Here is an 18,965-nt window from a genome sequence, read left to right on the forward strand (position 1 = left end):
TCCCTATGTCAATGCACATACATCATCTTATTATGTTTATATATAAAAACACACATACGATACAGTAATTCTGTGTGCTTTTGTAATCTTCCCAAACCATCACAAATAATAAGCATTGAGAGAGTTCTCTCTTGTCAATACAATGAAGTCAATCTTCTGTCTGTTATGGTATAATTTAGAGCGGAGGGAAATGGCTGATTTCACAGATATTCACTTTATCGAATATACAGACAGATGTATTATAGGGGAAAGAATTTCTATGTGAGCAGCACAAATAACTCTAGCAATCAGCAAATCCAATCTCCTTTTGGCACTACAGCTTATCTGCAGACTAAAGCTGCTTGTCAGCCGTAAAAATAATACGATACTCGGATCTAGAGAAATGAACACAGTGCAGACTACTTGATATTGCAAACACCCAAGTGACTTAGCCGGAAGACATCCATCCGTGTATGAGAATAAGAAAACAGGCATTGAAGTAAAATTATTAAACTCTAGCCCAGGTTTATCGGTTCTCATTCTTCACAGCATAAACTTGATCACTAGTTGGCCTCAGGAAGAAACTTTGCCATACTGTGTAATATTGCACAGTTAGGAGTGGAAAGGTTTGGGCTCTTCCTCCGTAGGTAGGTGGAAGAGGTGAAGAAAAGCAGCAAGAACATTAATTGGTCAGGTACCTGCTCTCTGACCTCCCCAGGGTGGCTTGGAAAGCCGAAGTGGATGAGTTGTTTGGGGTCACAGGCTGCTGTGGATTTTGATTGTTTTAACTCTGTTTGATAACAAGAGAGTTAGTCCATGGACCTTATGAATGGCACATCTTTCTCTACCAGCCTGCTATCTTTTCTTTCTGTTCTGTAAAGCGGCTGGGGGAAAGCTTTTGGTACCCTGGTGATGTGGTCTGATGGTGTGAAAGAGCCAAGGCCTCAGGGTGGGAGCTTATTATTTGTGAGGCCTGATGGAATGTCTGATTTCAAGACATAAAGCCTACTCTTACCCACTGTGGCCAAGTTCTGTAAAACTTAATAGGAATGAAGCCAACAGAAGTTTGGACACTTTGAAAATAGGCAGACTGCGACATTCACAAAATATTGAAAGTCAGGCCCAAGCCCAAAGGGTTAACAATCTAAGCAGACAACATACAGCTGAGAGGAGAGGGCCGCAGCCAAGAAATATTGTTAAACATTATCTTTCTCATGCTACTGTCCAGGGGACCCACCATCTGAAGCTCTGCATTGGCTGTTGAGGTGGAATTTATGAAAAATTCTCAGTATTGGCCAAACTCTCTTCTCAGTGAGACCAATAGCAGTTTTCTCATTTACTTCAACGGCAGCACAGAGCAGAGCTTATTTAACATCTCACCCGATGTGCAGTGCTCAGAATAGAGAGAGAAGGGGGACACATGATGTTTCAAGTAAAAGTTAAAAATACCCCCAGGATTCTCTTGAGTATGATGCAATGGCTCATTGGTTGCCATTTGGAAACTCTGGCCAATGTCATCTTGTGTTATCTGAAGTTTTGAATGTTTCATCAATCTGGCACACACCTTAGGCAGCCTGCAATGGAGGGCTGCAAGCTTTTTTATTTCCTGACCTTTGGTGGAGAAGATGGAGGGAGGGGCAACTTTTTGGTCCCAGCCCATGGCAGCAGGAAGGATTAATCCAACACTTGTATGGAAGCTGCAATAGTTAAGGTATGAAAGGAATCCTGTTTTAGGAATAATGTGGTATGAAGCTGCTTCAGCAGTACAGAAGAAAGTGAGGGGAACTATTAGCAGACAAGCACTAATGGGATCAGTTTATTCCTATTTTCTTCTTGATTTACTAGCCACTCAGTGAGCAATAAACTGCCTACTTTTAATTACTCATTTGCACAGTCAGGATGGTTTCATGCTACTTTAGAAGAAGGGATAGCATAAATGGAACTGACCAGACATTCTGAAATGCTGTATGTGCTTTGTAATTCTAACGAGATGATAAAAACTATTTTATGTTCACATTCTCTGATGGATGCAATTTTCTTTTGAACCATTACCAAAAAGGAATTTTATTTTATTTTTTTTTGTAGCTGTTGCTTTAACCCTTTTCTGTGGCTGTGGAAGCTCTTTATGTTTCTGTAGCAGTTTCCCAGGGAACTTCTGGACACACAGAGGGGCAATGCCAGCAGGGTGTGTTCTGAAGATGTCCCTGGTGATGAGTTTAAATGCACCCAATTGTGCACGTCATAGATCATGGTAATTTCTTTAACCATAGGCCTAATCTTGCTCCCATTGACTTCAGTGTCAGAACAGGGAGATCTGAATCCAGTCCCAAGTTAGTAACAGATAAACTTTTATAATGTGTCTGGATCCGATGAAGTGAGCTGTAGCTCACGAAAGCTTATGCTCAAATAAATTGGTTAGTCTCTAAGGTGCCACAAGTACTCCTTTTCTTTTTGTGAATACAGACTAACACGGCTGTTACTCAGAAACCTGTCATTTATTTCTATGCAATTTGCTTATATCTACCATTTACTTACATGTAGAACTTAGTGGCCCTGATTGTCTCCTGTGCCAAGATTCATTTAGCTAAGATTCATTTAGTTAAGAAGTAGGAGGAGGCAGTCAGGAAGCCATTTATGGCTGCCTCATTCTTAATCTACCCTAGCCCTACCATCAGCATAAGTTAGAGCAGCCTAACTGGGGCAGCTCTAATTTAAACTACCTGGCTAAAATCCCCAGGAGACCATATGTCGAGTTGAGAATTGGAGGAGCACAGGTTCACCTGGCCCTGAGTCGCTCCTTCCTACATCCTACAACAGACTACTGGGCGTAGATGTCTAGAAGCTGGCTATGCTATTTTATACGGAACCAGTCAAAACAAAAAATTAGATCAAACAGTTTTCTACTGGAAAATGCAATTCTGTCAATACCAAAACATTCTGTAGGAATGTCACAATTTTCTCATTTTTAATTTCTTATATTAAAATATTGCAGCATATTATATTTAATATGTTTTATATTATAACGTTTTGGCCTTGTCATGGCAAAATGATTTGACATTACTGAAATGAAATATTCATATTTTCTGTATCAACATTTTTCAGGCTTTCTTTTCCATAAGAATTTTTGAAAATTTCACTTTTTGTTCCAATTCAGAATGAAAACAAAATGCCAGAATCTTGGAATTTTCCCTTGGGATAGAAATTCCTTTTTTTTTTTTTTTTTTTTTGGGGCAAACAGTAATTTGACTGAAGCTGAAAGCTTCCTTGTGCTTAAAGAATTCTCAGCTGGCTTCCTAAGGACAGATTCCACCACATAGCCTTATCTGAGTAGTGCAAAATGGCCAGAATGGTATTTATGGTAAGAGGATTGGCCATCAGCCCTTCTGGGTGAAACTTCTAATCGTGGCTTTGCCAGTGATTGCTGTGTGTGACCTTTAGACAAGTCGCTTCCCCTGACTGTTCCTCAATTTACCTATCTGTTAAATGAGAGCAATGCTACTTTACTTTATGGGGCCTGGAGGTTAGATTAATAGTGTTCGTATTGGAAATCCATAGATGAAAAACACAGTTAGAAGCATGGTGGATTTGATTTAAATCACTAGTCAGGAAGACTCAATTTAATCATGGATTTCTACATAAAAGTGTATTTTTGTTGGCTGTTATAACCTTAATAATTATTCTTCACAACTCAGATAGATGTAGATTTTCATTTTTAGAAGGTACTCACTGTACATTTTTAAAGTGATTTATTTTGAAAACTTTTCAGATTAGTTTTATGGCTATATCAGATAATGAATGATTGTTTGGTTATTTCATTTACCAAAGGTAACTGAAGCAGATATTTATGAAGTCAATGGGAGGTGAACTATCTCCAGTTCAACAGGTTAATCATTAATATTTGGAGGATTCTTTTGCCATGTTGTATTAGGAGGAGAACATCACCAGACAGACGTTTAAAATGTTTTATTTAACTAAAACAACAACATTATGTATTCTGGATTTTTTTTCTTCAATGGCAAACATAATATTTTAACAAAACAGGCATATGATTTTTTGAATTTAATTAAACATTCAAGTTTTTTAAAATCAGCTTTGTTTTTGTTAAAATTGTTTTTAACTAAAATAGTTAAATGAGATATATTTAAAAAAACAAAACAAAAATTAAATAGACTGTCAGCCAGGTCAACATGAGAAACTTAAAATACTGGCTTCTGCAGCTAACTCAGTCGTCTTCACTTTCATTTTCCTGTTTGTTCATAATCTGGAAAAGAAAAACAAGTTTTCCTGCTTTTCCAGGTCCCAAACGACTTCTCAATTTGGAATGAATTAGTCCAAAGGAAGAAAATATTCTTTCTACACCAGCAGAAGAAGCTACTGCAGTTAAAAGTGAGATTATCACTTCAACAGTCTCTGAAATCAAGTGCTTAAGTGACTTCCACCAGTTCACTGGTGTGACTTTCTTTAAAACATCATCAGCAAACATATATTTCTTGAATGGTTCACCCTTAGCTCTGAAGTTTATTATAGTTGGCATTATGGAGGGATGATTGCTGGATGTCCATGTCATTGCCAGCTCCACTTCTTCAGCAGTTAAGGTTTGACCCTGGTACCGAGTATTGAGAATAAAGTGAGCTGGAGATAGTGCTCGTCCCATTTGCTTTTTAATTTAACTCTGTAATTTAACTCTGTCGTTGCATATTTCTCTTTTTATGATCTCACTCAGGTCCTTCCAAATTTCAACAGTGTCAGCAATAAAACAGCTGTTTCCTTGCATTTTGTTCAAGGCTACAGAAATAGGCGTCAGGGTACTCAGCATGTGTTCAACGTTTCTCTTAAGCCCAGTGTTGAGAGCTTTGGGTGTGACAGTGCCATCTATTTTTTCATGGTTTTGTTCACAAACCGTCATCAGATTAGGCCAGTTTTCTTGATATCGTGCTCAAAACAGTCCACTGCTGAGTTCCATCGCACATCTTATGGGAGAGTTAACTTGGTTCCTCCTACTTTTCTCAGAGCAGCTGCTGCAAAGTGGTTGTTAGGAAGTATTTGCAATTTCAACATTAGCTTTTATTTCTGGAACACTGACGTCTTTGGCTAGGAGGTGCATCAAATGAACACTGCAGCTGTATGTTATTAGCTTGGGACTCTCTTCATTCTCTTCTAAATTTCTTCTCATCTTGGATACATTTGCAGCATTGTCTGTGACCAAGCTGTGTACTAGACGTTTGATTTTTTTTTTCACAGTTTGTTATAGCTTTTACTGCTACTTCTTGTAAGTATTCTGCTGTGTGTGCATTTCCTGATGTATCAATTGTTTCTGTAAGGAAGACATTCCCTTCTGTTGTCACACAAGCACATACAACAGGATCATTGTGGACATTGCTCCATCCATCAAGAATCGGGTTAACAACTTCACCCTTTAGACCTTTTGCACACTGCTCAGTTTCTCTTTCATACACTTTATCCAGCAATTTGCCTGCAACATCTGCTCTGTTGGGTGGAGTGTATCCTGGTCTTAATGACCTGAACCATGTTAATGAAATGTGGGTTCTCAATCATACGGAAAGGTGAGTTTGTTGCGTAAACAAACTGGGCAATTTTTTTCAATTACCTCTTTTTGTAATCTGCTGGTCCTTATCACAAACTTATCTATGGTGGTTTCTGGATGATGGAGATTTTTTTTTCTTTTTGCTACAGGTGATATACTGTGGCTATGTGACATACATGAAATGACTGAAACACTGTTATTAGCAGATAACTCTGAAACTATTAAAAAAAAAAAAAACCCGAGTCTGGTGGCACCTTAAAGACTAACAGATTTATTTGGGAATAAGCTTTCATGGTCATAAGCTTTTGTTTTTTATCCACAAAAGCTTATGCCCAAATAAATGTTAGTCTTTAAGGTGCCATGGGACTCCTTGTCTTTGCTCCGAGACCTTTTGTCTGGCAAAGAAAAAAAAAATTCCCTGTAATCTAACCCCCCCATTTACATTAATTCTTATGGGGAAATTGGATTTGCTTAACATCGCTTCACTTAGTCACATTTTTCAGGAACATAACTACAATGTTAAGTGAGGAGTTACTGGACTTCAAAGGTGAAATTGTAAAAAGAAGATCTACCTCCTTCAGCTATTTATTTTTTATCACAGCTGCATCTAAAATGATAGTACCATAGAGTAACAACTATATTTTTTGCTCAAACGTGAGAATTCAAGAATAGTCCAGAAGGAAGACAGGCAGTCCTTAAGAAAGAAGTATGAAATAAAAAAAGTTTACCACCCTGAAGATCCTTATTGTTAAGACATGTTCCTTTCATCCTTTTCAACGCAGCTTCCTCCTGAGAAGGAATACTTCTCATGATGTTGTTTCATTCGAGGCAACCAGGCCTTGCATTTCTTTGTTGCACTGTTTTGCTTTTTGCACGCATGCCTGTCTTACCCGCAGGTAGAGGAACTTCATTAAAATATTCCTAAATTAGGTCTCTTTTACTGCCAGCTGCCATTATAGGTTTTCCATTCTAGTGAGGGAATGGTATGGTAGATCTCAAATCAATGAAGGCTACACTCAGAAAGACCTCAAGACTTCTGCAATATGCTGCTCAAACAGCTTCACTTTTGTTTCTACTGCCTGTCCCTCCTTTCTCACATTTATCTCCAGACTTCTTCTCCTTGTCCAGATCTATTCCGCCCCCAACAATCTTCTGTTCATTGAACTTTTTGAAACTTTTCACTTTTAGAGAGAGGTAAGGGATTGACTCTGTGTACACAAATTTGCAGAGGGACAGTAGGGTTGAGGTCTGTTGTTTCTCACCTCTGTATTTTATTTATTTATTTTAAAACATATTTGCTGTTAACAAGCATGTTATCTCTGGAGACACAAATCCACAGTTTGAGAACTGCAAAACTAAGAATCTTTGATAGTATCTTCTAGACTGGGCACTGAGTCCCTTTGGGTAGATAGAAAGATTAACCTAAATAATCTATACATATAAGACCCTATAAAATTGGGTCCCTAATCCATGAACTATTGGAACTCATTTGCAAAACTTCTCTAAAACATTACATTAATTATTGTCTCATACTATAGAATTAGAATTTATAATCCCTGTTCCATGATGATATCTTCGAGCTATAACGTATCTAATTAAAACTATCTTTAGATAGGTATTTTCCTCAAAAAAGCATTTTATCAAAAAAATCCTATTTAAATTAAAAAAATCCATTTTTTTTAAATCACTGATTTTTGTCCACCCAGGTTAGAAGGGCAAAGGGCTATTCTTAAAATAATATGTGAAGTTAACATTTTAGTACCTTCAGAGTTTGATTTGTCCCTACCTTACTCTCTTCCCCCATCCCAAAGCAGTTGCAGCTCAAGCTGGTGGCATCAGGGGAACTGGATGAGAACAGTATGGAATCTTGCTGTGTGGTCTGGGAACATCCTTTCCCCTTTGGCTAACACACACACGCACAGATTCGTCTGAGTAATGTGAATGTTTGTATGAAACAGCTGCAGATGCTTCTGATTAGATTTTCAAATGTGGGTCACTCCGTGGCAATGTGGTTCAGTGCCTTTCATCTACTTTCCGTCATCACCAGCTGGCGGAGGCAAGGAGTGCTACAAAGGTAGCAAGTTCAGGCCCTGCTGTGGGGGGTGGGAGTGGAAGGAAACATTGCCATATGTTCCTTCACAGCAGTCGCTCTGGTAGACTTATTACTGGGACTGATAGCTCCACAAGAGGAGTCCCAGCCCATCCTCTTTACACCCATTTTAAAGATAGGAAACTGAGGCTCAGAATGGATCAAATGACTCATCCAATGTCACAAAGGCTGAACCCAGGTCTCCTGAATCCCAGGCCTGTCAAGGTGTTTGGGGTGAGGAAGGAAGAATGAGATGATCCTCAGTGCATCTAGAATCAAAGGGAAGGTTTGAGGGGGACCAGGTTGGGAGGGGGAGGAAACACATTAAATGATGTTTGCATAACATCTTATTCCATATAGCAGCTCTTATCTCAGATGCCAACTAGCCTAGGGCAAGAGTATCCTTTGGAGATGGGTTCTCATTTGCTGACAATGGTATGAAGCAAGAAACTGAAATGCACAATGTATTCTGAAATTCCTTGCCTGATGGAACTGAGTGTCTCCTGGCACCCACAATAAATGAAAGGAAAGTAAATGAAATATAGAGAGTATTTAACAATGACCCTGTTATATATGAGTAGGTAGAAACATTAAGTTCCACAGTACTTTTACAGTAGAGGTTCGGACCATTACTATTGTCTTTTCAAAGGATTTAAATGTTACAGTTTTAACATTAAGCACACGTGCGTGTTTCAAAGCTGTTGTGATGATAACGGCAGCTAAAATTAGTTGTATGTTATGCATGTGAGGCACCATGGTCCAGTGGCTAAAGCACAGGGGTCAGGGAACCTGGGTTCTATTCCTGCCTCTGCCGCTGATGTTCTGTGTGGCCATGGGCAAGGCACTTCACCTCTCTGTGCCTCCCCTGCCACCCATCTGTCTTTTCTTCAGGGGAAGGACTGTCTGTGTGTTTGTACAGTACCTAACACCTTGGAGTCCCCACCTAGGCCAGGGCCTCTAGACATTTCTTAAATAATAAAATACAGATGTGCAATTGGTGACCAGGACAGCTTCTCCATACACATTTTCCATTGACCTTGTACCCAGACCTCCGAGGAAGGACTGCCAGTCGCACCAGATGATGTGATGGCTTCATGATATTGACCAGAGTTCACTAGGAATCTTCATTTCCACTTACAACATGACCTTGGCTTGAATCTAAAGCTCCAGAGATGACATTTATCTTTGCCCTCTAAGCCACACGGCTCATTTTAGTAATAAATAATACATCAAACACTATGATATATCTGGCTCTTCCAAAGGGAAGGACTTTAGGGAGCCAGGGTTTCACCCCAGTATCTAAAAGTGAAACCTTCCATTGACTTGAGAGGGGTCAGGATTCCACCCTGTGTGATCTTTCCTCTCAATGTGTGTTGGCTGGCTCTCTGTGCCAACATTGTGATTGATGACACTTAGTCAGCTATTTGCCACCAGAACATCCTTCAGACCTGCAGCATGTAACAGAACAAAAAGAAAACTGCCAATCGAGATCATGCTAATGACAGCTGAATGGCCCTTCAAAACGAAGTGAAATGTTGTGAAAAGACAAGAGAAAAGCCTAGTAAATGAATCTTATTTATCCACCTCTTAACAGTGTGATCCAAGGGAGTCCTAATTTCACCTAACTCTGGATTCTGTTGAAAATTGCTCAGAAACCAGAGGGCCTCTGCTAAACAGCATAAAAAGGAGCAAACGCCCTAATCTTTAATACTGACATGAGGCAGGTAGACACTAGAGGGACAGGGAGAGTGGTCTAGTGGAGTGAGTATAACCCCGGGACTAGGTTCAAGTCCCTGTTTGGCCACAGACTTTCTTTGTGACCTTGGGTGAGTCACTCCACCCAGTGTCTCATGGCCTCATCTGTAAAGCAGGGGTAATGCTCCCCTGCCTCCTGTGGGTGTTGGGAGGGTAACAGCTATTAATGTTTGTGAGGTGTTCACATAGTACAACGATAAGAGCCATGTGAGCACCCTCCTGATGCACGCTGGGACCTGCAGCGTGTAGAGGTGTAATGACCCCATTCGAGGGCTGCATTATGAAACTCAGAGGCCTACATTTGGCCTTCACCAGGACCACTCCCTATACTGCATCACATGCCTGCATGTGTGTAGGATTAAGGCCTAATTTGTATCCTTCCCTGTCACTAGTATAAATGACACCAGTGTAATCCCCAGTTACCCAGGCATCAGACATGAAAGAAATATTCTTTGGTCTGTGTATTGCCTTGTCTCCTGAAGTTCCATGTCAGATTCAGCCTTGGAGGCTGGCATCCTGTGAGGTGAGAGGGAGCATTGCTACTGAGGCTCTTGTGTGCTTCCCGCATATGTAACTCAGTGGTTCAGTTCAGAAGGCATGGGAGGAGTAAGCAACTGTTCGTTGCTTTGAAAGAATGGCATGCGGCCATGTCAACAACTCCTACAGCCTCTTCTCTCCCCTCCCCCCTTTTTCCCAGGGGAAGTTGGGCTTGATAATGGATTATGGTATGAGCAGGAGGCTGGGAGTCAGCAACCATGTGGAGCTGTGCAAAGCTTTCCTCATCAGGCACGTTTTGCTTAGTTTGGGGCTTGCCTATGAAGATTAAGCTCAACTCAATTTTGTCATAAGACTGGTTCACCGACCTCAGCCAGTTTGGGCTGAGTCTGGAGACTGCAGAACCTGAAAGCTTCTCTCCTTCATGAACAGAAGTTGATAGAAGATGGATGAGATTTTTTTTTCTCCCATATCCTGGGAGTAACACGGCTACACCAACACTTCTGTAAGCAGAGTCAGGATGAACTCTACACTGACATCTGGTGGTGAGTTGTGGCAGGTTGTGGAAAAGAACTTTAGGGGCTGATCTCATTTGCATAGGCACACTCTGGCTGCTGTGGGATCTCCAGTTTCTCTGTTATTGGGGCAGGAAGAATAAAGTGGTGTTATCCTGATTATGTGAATCAAGGACAATGGAACTGTACTTGGCTTTTTGTTATGATGGAGAGACTCACCATCAATGAAGTAGCACTTGCTAGGCCAGGGACATGGGCTCCAAAACTCAGTGATGGGAGAGAGACTGGGGACAGGCACTTGTACCTTGTGGTATGGGCCCCTTCTGAGCGCCTTAAATGCTAACTGTACCTACTCCACTCTCCACTGTGTAATAGCAGAGCTAATTTTGATTCCATTAGGAGTCTGGTTACAGATTGCAGAGCTGAATTCACTTTGGGCCAATGGTTGCACGAGCACTGGGGCTCCCTTACTATGAGCTGAAATCACTGAGTACTGTGTTAAGTAGTAGACAGCTTGAAGATATATTGGTGAGAGGCTTGCAGGATGGTTACCGGGGAGCAGTAGCTGGTGGAGCGGCTCGCAGGTGGAGAGGAGCAGCTGGTGAAGAGGAGCGGCTGGCGGTGAAGGTTGCAGCAGAAACCCCTGGAGAGGTAGGGTGGTCGGCCGTCAGAGCACGTAAGGTGCCCCTTTACTCCCCCACCCATTTCCACACAGGCTGGAGGGTGGGGGAGTTAAAACTGCAGATGAAATTTTGGACTCACCAAGGACAGAGACAGAGACTTTTGGGGTTGTTGGATTTTTGGGACTTTGGGTGCCTTTTGGGTTGTTGGTCTCAAGAACCAAAGGGAAAGGACTTGGCCCAATTTGCTTGGGTTGGGGTTTTGCTCATGGTTTGAGTTATGAATCCTGTTGGTGGTGTTTCCCCCACCTAATGCCGCATTGTTTCTGTTATTAAAAGGCTTTTGCTACACTCAGATTCTGTGCTTGCGAGAGGGGAAGTATTGTCTCTTAGAGGCACCGGGGGGTGGGGGGTGGTATATACTTGTCCCAGGTCGCTGGGTTGGGGCTTGAGCCGGTTTTGCATTGTGTTATTGGAATGGAACCCCTAGATACTGAACCCGGCCCTTGTTGCTGCCAACTCTGACGGGCAGAAGTGTTACACTTCAAAAAGCAATAACAATAACTAGTACAGAGAACGTGTTAAGGTGCAGTTACAATACAGGCATTTTGTGGACCTTGATTAGACAGATTGTTTCCCAAGCAACCCAATTTTTCTTCTCCTCCATTAAATAAAAGCCAACTGACTAATCCTTCGAGAAGCAACTGGAAGCGAAGGGCACTCGGCATCTTTCAGGAGGTGCTCTCAAATTGTAGTGTCAACCCCTAAAGCCTGGTTTCGAAGGGTGCTCAGCACCCACAGCTCCCACTGACTTCAACTGGAATTGTAGGTGCTTAGTCACTCTAAAGATCAGGCACTTAGTGACCAAATACTAACCAAGACAAATCAACAAGTTGGGTTGCGGTGCAGATTCCACCCCAAGATCTCCAGTATGTTTCTGGAGCAGGAGAAAAGATGTTTAGTTGCCAGTACCCTGCAATGTTGAAAATCCAAACCAAATGACACTTCATCCGTTTTCGGCTGCTCTGCAGTTTCTACAAGATACCACCAGGTGGCACTCGTGATTTAGAAACATCCCAGAAATGGTATCCATTGGCAGGCACTGCTTAGAATGGTACTTTTTTGATTTTATAATACCAGGGCTTCATAAGATACCTAATTATCTCTGTAAAATGGGTTGGGTCTATGAAGACTTAATCAGTACAATTTGAAATACTGGTAATATGGCTGTATAATTTTCCAGCAACAATCTGTGCAACTTTTATTTTAATGTGGGGTTAGGAGTGTATTATTTTGAGATGTGGGTTATGGTATTTATATTCATGATGAACAATCACCAGCCATATAAAATATGTTTAGAGAAGTATAATATAACAGTAAATGATATGCTCCGAGAACACACTTTTTGGGTTTAGATTCTCTGATATAATTTCGGAGGAGGGGGCAAGAGGTGGAAGGAATAGTTTGTCCCTGTTCCTAGAAACTGACATGCATGTATTTGCAAACCAGCATTTAGGGCCTGATCCAAAGCCCTGTGAAGTCAACTGGAGCCTTTCTATGGAATTCAATGAGCTTTGAGTCAGGCCTTTACAAAGTTACTTTATTTTGAATAATTTGAATGGATTTCACACTAGATTTAGAGAGGGAGGAAGAATAGGAATTGCCTAATGCTGCAGCTTTTCCCCCTGCCAACAGGGAAAAAAGGGAACAGTTGTATTTGTGGGATCGCTGTGCCCTGCAACTATCCAAGCATGCTGTTCCTCCTCTTCACCTTGCCCTAGGTTATTATACTCTATGCAGCCAGTACTCAAGAACCACTTATCTTGGGAGATCATATTTGAATGGTGAAATCAAACATGTAAATGTTTACTGGAGGTGCCCAATTTCATGTAATTTCAGACTGAATTGCTTTTCTGTAGTAACTCTGCAACAGAGACTTTAAGTTAGACAGAACCTCGGGTAGTAGGTGAACGGAATTTTAAAATGTGTTCCTGATGGATTTCTGTTGTCATTGCTAAGGTTGTTTGAAGGTGCAGACGTTGTCTGCCATACAAGCCGCTAACACTTATTTCTCACTTGTTAATACATTACCACAATACATTTGCTGTGGAATTATATTTGCCTTCCTGCCAGTATTACTGTTGAATTGCAGGGTGGAATATAAAAAAGCTTGGAAAACCTTTTTATTGTATAGTTAAGAAGCTCTCAGGAAATTAGCATTCACGAAGGGGATTTGGTTTGTGTCTGTTTGAATCCACTGGATATCTGACTTACTTCAAAGCCTGGAAACATGGATAGTTCAGTCATTTGTGTTAAGCTGCATTTAATTTAGATGAAAAATGCTGAATTTCACAACATCAGCAAGACTTTTATAAATTAGCGGTTTTACCTCCTGGGAGTTTCAATAGGGAAAAAGCAACAATTTCTATTAGATTAGATTAGTCCTTCATTCAGAAATTCTGAATTGGTGGTAGTTACAATGAAGGATGGGGGGATTGATTTGGATATAATAATTTTCCAAAAAACCCTCTCCACATGAAGGCCCTGGTTCTGCTTAACTTGATCCATGGAGTGTAGTTTGACTGAAATTAATGGGAAAGTTAGACATGCATCAAGTCTTTGGGAGACGGTTGCCATCTTTCCTGACACCTGAGAATGGTAGCAAATTCATTCTCTGTTGGTCGGGGGACTGGGGAAACATATAACATGCACTGGGTATGTTATATTTGTAGGATTGGAGTCTGCTTTGAGGTTCTGAAAGGTTCCATTAATTAGGGGTTTGTGCCATTTTTTATTATATGTGTATTTCTGCATTCTGAGGTTCCTGCGGACATGGACAGCGGAATAACATTTTATTTACTTTACTACTTTGCCCTTTTCTAATATTAATAATACATATTTCTTATAAACTGTTTTTCAGCCATACATCTCAAAGTGCGTTACAAAGGAGTTAAGTATTACCATCACCATTTTATAGATGGAGAAATTGAGGCACAGAGGTGAAATGACTTGCCCAAGGTCACCTAGCAATGCAGGAACAGAGCCAGAAATTGAACTCAGGTCTCCCAAGTTCCAGTCCAGTACTCTATCTACTAGGAAACACTGCTTTTCCTAATCTAAGGGTATGTCCGCCCTGGGAGGTGGGGATGTGATTCCCAGATTGAGTAGACATACTCACGTTAGCATGCGTTGAGCTATCATGCTGGACACAATAGTGTAGCTGCAGTAGCATAGGTAGCAGCAGCTAGCTGCCATGAGTACAAATCCTGTGGATACCATAACCAGGGCTGCTAACCCATGCCACCACTGGCTGTCCTGCCATGGTTACACTACTACTTTGAGCTCACTAGGTCAATGAGAGCTAGCGCAAACATGTCTATTTGAGCTGGGAATCTCACCCCATCTCCCTACTAAGGATCTCAAAGCTCATTACAAGCGTCAGTTCAGGAAGCCTCACAAGTAGAGCTGGGTACGAAATGGTTTTCCTGTCCGATGAAAATTCGAGAGATTGAAACGTTTTCCCATCCCAAATTAGGGCAAAAAGTAAACCTAAAAATTTTTTGTGAACTAAAAAAAAAAAAAAAATCCAGATTGGGTCCATTTTCATCGCTTTTTAATTTTACTATAACTAGCTTAAATTTAGGAAGAAAACGTCATTTTGAACCAGAGAATTCGTTCCAATATTTTGCTTCAGAAATGTCAAAATGAAATGTTGCAACAATTTCAGAACTTTTTCTCCAATCTTTTAAGTTGAAAAATTCATCAAAACCAATCCTTTCCTGCCCTGCCAAAAGTGCTGGTTTTGATGTATTGGCATTTTCTGACAGGAAAAAAACAAGTTTAATTTAATAATTCCTGACCAGTTCTTTTCATAAGAGTCTTCGGAAGATGTTAAAAATAATTAGCCTCATTTACATAAGGATGAAAGAGTTGCTTTTCAAATTACTTAATAGGGGAGTTAGGTGACCAGCTCCAATTGAATTTCAATGGGAGTTGGGTATCTAGTTCCTTTTGTACTTTTGAAAATTCCGCCCAAAATATACAAGGACTCTTATCCATCATGATTTGAGACAAGAGCCAACTCCCAACCACTGATGGGGGTTAGGAAGAAACTTCCCCTACGGTATGTCATTCTGTAATTGCCCATTGCTGGGGATTCTTTCACCTTCCTTTGAAGCATCTGACCACCTTCAGGGCCAGGACAATGGAGTAGATGGCCTACCTGTATGATGTGCCATGACACTTCTCATGAGATACAGCCAGACTTAAAAGACTTGCTGAATAAGTCATGGCAAGTCAATGGAAAAGCTGAATGCACAACACGAGTCAAGACTCTCAATCCCATGCTGTGACTCCTAGGAAAGTCTCTGTTTGTAAGTTCCAAAATTTAGTGAGAATGTCTCTTCCTTCATTATTTCTCGCTTGCCTGGAAGAAGCAGAATGTACTAGAAATCTTGTGGTGGGAGGGGAACACACACACACTCCATGAGACAGCCTGGTTTTATGACGTTTCTAGCCCAGATTTGGCAAAGTCAAGAGGTTTGGAGAAACTGCTGAAACACGGATGTTTCTCTGAACCAAACTTGAACCTCAGACCATCCTGAGGCCATCCCCGCTTATAGCCATAACACTCTACTCTGTTCAACCCACGTAAGAACTTTTGTAGAAGTGCAAGAAAATTGTAGAACAGCCATTTAAATACTTAACAGGCTGGCTGGTGGTAGAAATGGATCAAAATAACCCACCATCCTCCTTTCTGGCCCGGTATGTGAGCCACAATCACAAACAGCAGTTAAGACCACTTGGTGATGAGACACCATGCAAACTCATAATCAAAATATAACAACTGCCATCCATCTGGGTGTGACAGAGAATAATGTGCTGGGCCAGCAGCTCACAGCAAAATATGTTCACATGCTAGCCTGGTGCGCTCCAATGCAAGGAAGAACGTTGTTTATTGCTTAAAAGAAAAAAAAAAAAAGTAATAGACCATATAAAAATGAGAACCTGGCTTTGTTTTCCAAAGCTTCAAAGAAAAGAGAGCATGCCTCACTGCTTCTAAATTAGATCACACATTTTCTGGCTGATGGCAGTATCTTAGTGCTCGCCCTAAAGGCAAAGATCTGAACAAATTACATTTTAATATCTCAGGCTCATTTATCCATGCTGAGATCACACAAGAAGCAAAGGATTGTGTGGCAATCCAATGGACTTGTGGGATCTGATGAGAATGGGGAAGGCGCAACTGTTAAAATACAATTAAATATTTCCTCTGCTTGCGTGACCGCTAATATATGGTATGTAGCTCATGTCACCAATTTGGTGAAGTGTAAAACTCCAGGGCATAAAAGGCGTGTGATTGACCCACTCCTGTAGTTCATTGCCTGGCCCTTTATTCAATCAAATGCTTTATAACCATGGAAGGAACTGATGTTGACATATGCTATCAACGGCATCGATGGATGTGCTTCTGCATCTCTTCTCTTGTCAAGAGCATTGTTGTAGGGCTGCAAAATAATGCTGAGTGGTTTTGCTATACCCTTGAGGGGTCTAATTCTCTCCTGGATGCATGCGTGCAGCTCCCATTAATGTGCATGCATCAGGAGAAGGATCAGACCCCTTAGGAAGTACGAGGTGACACATTTGACAAGAGAGGAACAGTTGCAGGCACGTTTCCATTCATAGCTCAGAACTCGCCTTTCTTTCTCTAATTGATGGCTTGCTACAAATATTTACATTTTTGGAATGAAAATGTTATCTGGTCTGGAGGCAGTGATGGTGGAGAAAATACCACCTTCCTGTGCATGCCCAGGGCTATTCCCAAAGGAGTAGGCTGCCTAGAACAACAATCAAGAAGTGGGGGGAGGGGAACGGGGAAGACTACAGGGCAGTTTGGCTTCAGATCCAATGCAAAACACAGGTGTATTTTTAATGCTAGGATCATTTGGTGCTCCTGATGGGAATGAACAAATTGCTGGGGAGATCCACCCAAACTGAAAAATGCCCTGGTTGTTCTGAACAGCAGCCCTTGTTGGAGAATATTGAATGGAATTAGAAACTTTCTGGAGTCCTGCATTTGTTTGAAAAGACCTCCCACCCACTCCTATGGCCACTCTTCCCCACCCTAACACAAAAAGCTCCTTTCCTCAGATATCTACCACCCCCTCTCACTCACCATCCCCAGGATGCCCTTTTGCCCCTAGCCCTTGTCTTCACTAGGGACAAAACTAACCTGAGGTGAGAACACGCCTAACATGAGGGAAAAACCTAGTGAGGACAAGACAGTTTGTATTTTCCAGTTTAACAGAAGCTGGCAGGCCAAGGTAAACCTTTCCCTGCTACTCCTTAACTGGCCTGCAAACACATGTGAAAACTACAGACTCTCTTGCCTTTCCTCACTAGGATTTTCCCTCCCGTTAGCTAACTCGAGTTAAGAACATACCATTTTCCCTAGTGAAGATACACCCTGTGTGTCTTCAGGTGAGCAGCCTGCTAACTACAACTTCTTTTCAGGCTCCTTTCCAGTATCCATCAGTAGGCTGATTTCTCTTTAACTCTTCAGGGCGAACCTTGTGGATGCTTCCCCAGCTGCGACCTAGAGCAGCTGCCCTCTCCAATCCATTAGGGATTACCTAGAGCTGGTGGGAGTTGGGAGGGGAGGGCTGATGTTGCCTGCTTCTCCAAACTGAAGCAGCAGGAGCTGAAAAAGATCCTGCCCAGCTGCTCTACTTTGCTCTCACTGCTCAAAGCTGAGGTACCCCCAACTCTTTATGGGTGGCTTGTCATAGGAGCTACTGAAATGGAGAGGTTGTCTTAGAAATAGGCCTGAGGCTTCTGTCTGTAGCTAGGGAAACCTTAAGCACAGTTTCAGAGTAGCAGTCGTGTTAGTCTGTATCCGCAAAAAGAAAAGGAGTACTTGTGGCACCTTAGAGACTAACCAATTTATTTGAGCATAAGCTTTCGTGAGCTACAGCTCACGTCATCAGATGCATGCATCCGATGAAGTGAGCTGTAGCTCACGAAAGCTTATGCTCAAATAAATTCGTTAGTCTCTAAGGTGCCACAAGTACTCCTTTTATTAGGCACAGTGTGAAGGAGGCTTTGTTCAGGCTTCCCCGCTTATTCCAGTGCTTCCATGAATAGGTGCTGGGTGGCCTTGTATGGCATACAAATATCTGCTAGGATCTAGGGTCAGATGCTCAAATTCCTGTAACTCCCTATTTTATTAGCCAGTGTTAGCTGAGGGATATGATGGTCCTAGGAGCATTCTGATTATGTTATCCTGCTTTGTGGCATCATCTGTTTAACTGCAACTGGATCTAGTATAAATAACTTGTGGTGTCCAAGCATGGTTGAAAACACACCCACCCACTCCTACAGCCTCTCTTCCTCTCCTGGAAACAAAGAGCCCATTCCCCTCAGAATTTACCACCCCTGGCTCTCACTTACCAATGCCTTGTCGAGTCAGGGGAGCTATGATCATTCACTCCAGCTGAGGATCTGCTCTCATAAAATAAAGAGAGAATCATTTTGCCCAGCACAACACTTCTGAATTCTCAGGTCGTGATTCCCCCAGATCCCTAAGGTTTTGAAATGTGACCCTAGAGGTGGTGTTGGAAAATGCGTGGTAGAGAGAGAGAAAGGTAGTACATCTTTGAACATCCCCGGGTAATCTCAAATGCTGTAGTTGCCTGAATTTTTCTATGTTTTATGTGGGAAAGCAAGGGATTTTCACAATCAAGCTTCAAAGGTTAAGACGAGTGAAGTCAGCAGTAAAATATGTGAATTTAACCTTTAGCTGTTACTGTGTAAAAGACTTAGTTTCATAATGTTTTTGCTGGAATGACACACAAAATGGGAAAAAAACAAGGCTTGCAAATGTAGCCTTTGATGTCTGTCTGCAGGGTCATTTGGTAAGAAATGTTTTCATGACTATCTTAATACAAATAACTTAAAACTTTTCCATG

Source organism: Lepidochelys kempii, chromosome 9 (assembly GCF_965140265.1).
Source record: "Lepidochelys kempii isolate rLepKem1 chromosome 9, rLepKem1.hap2, whole genome shotgun sequence".
Classification (NCBI taxonomy): domain Eukaryota; kingdom Metazoa; phylum Chordata; order Testudines; family Cheloniidae; genus Lepidochelys; species Lepidochelys kempii.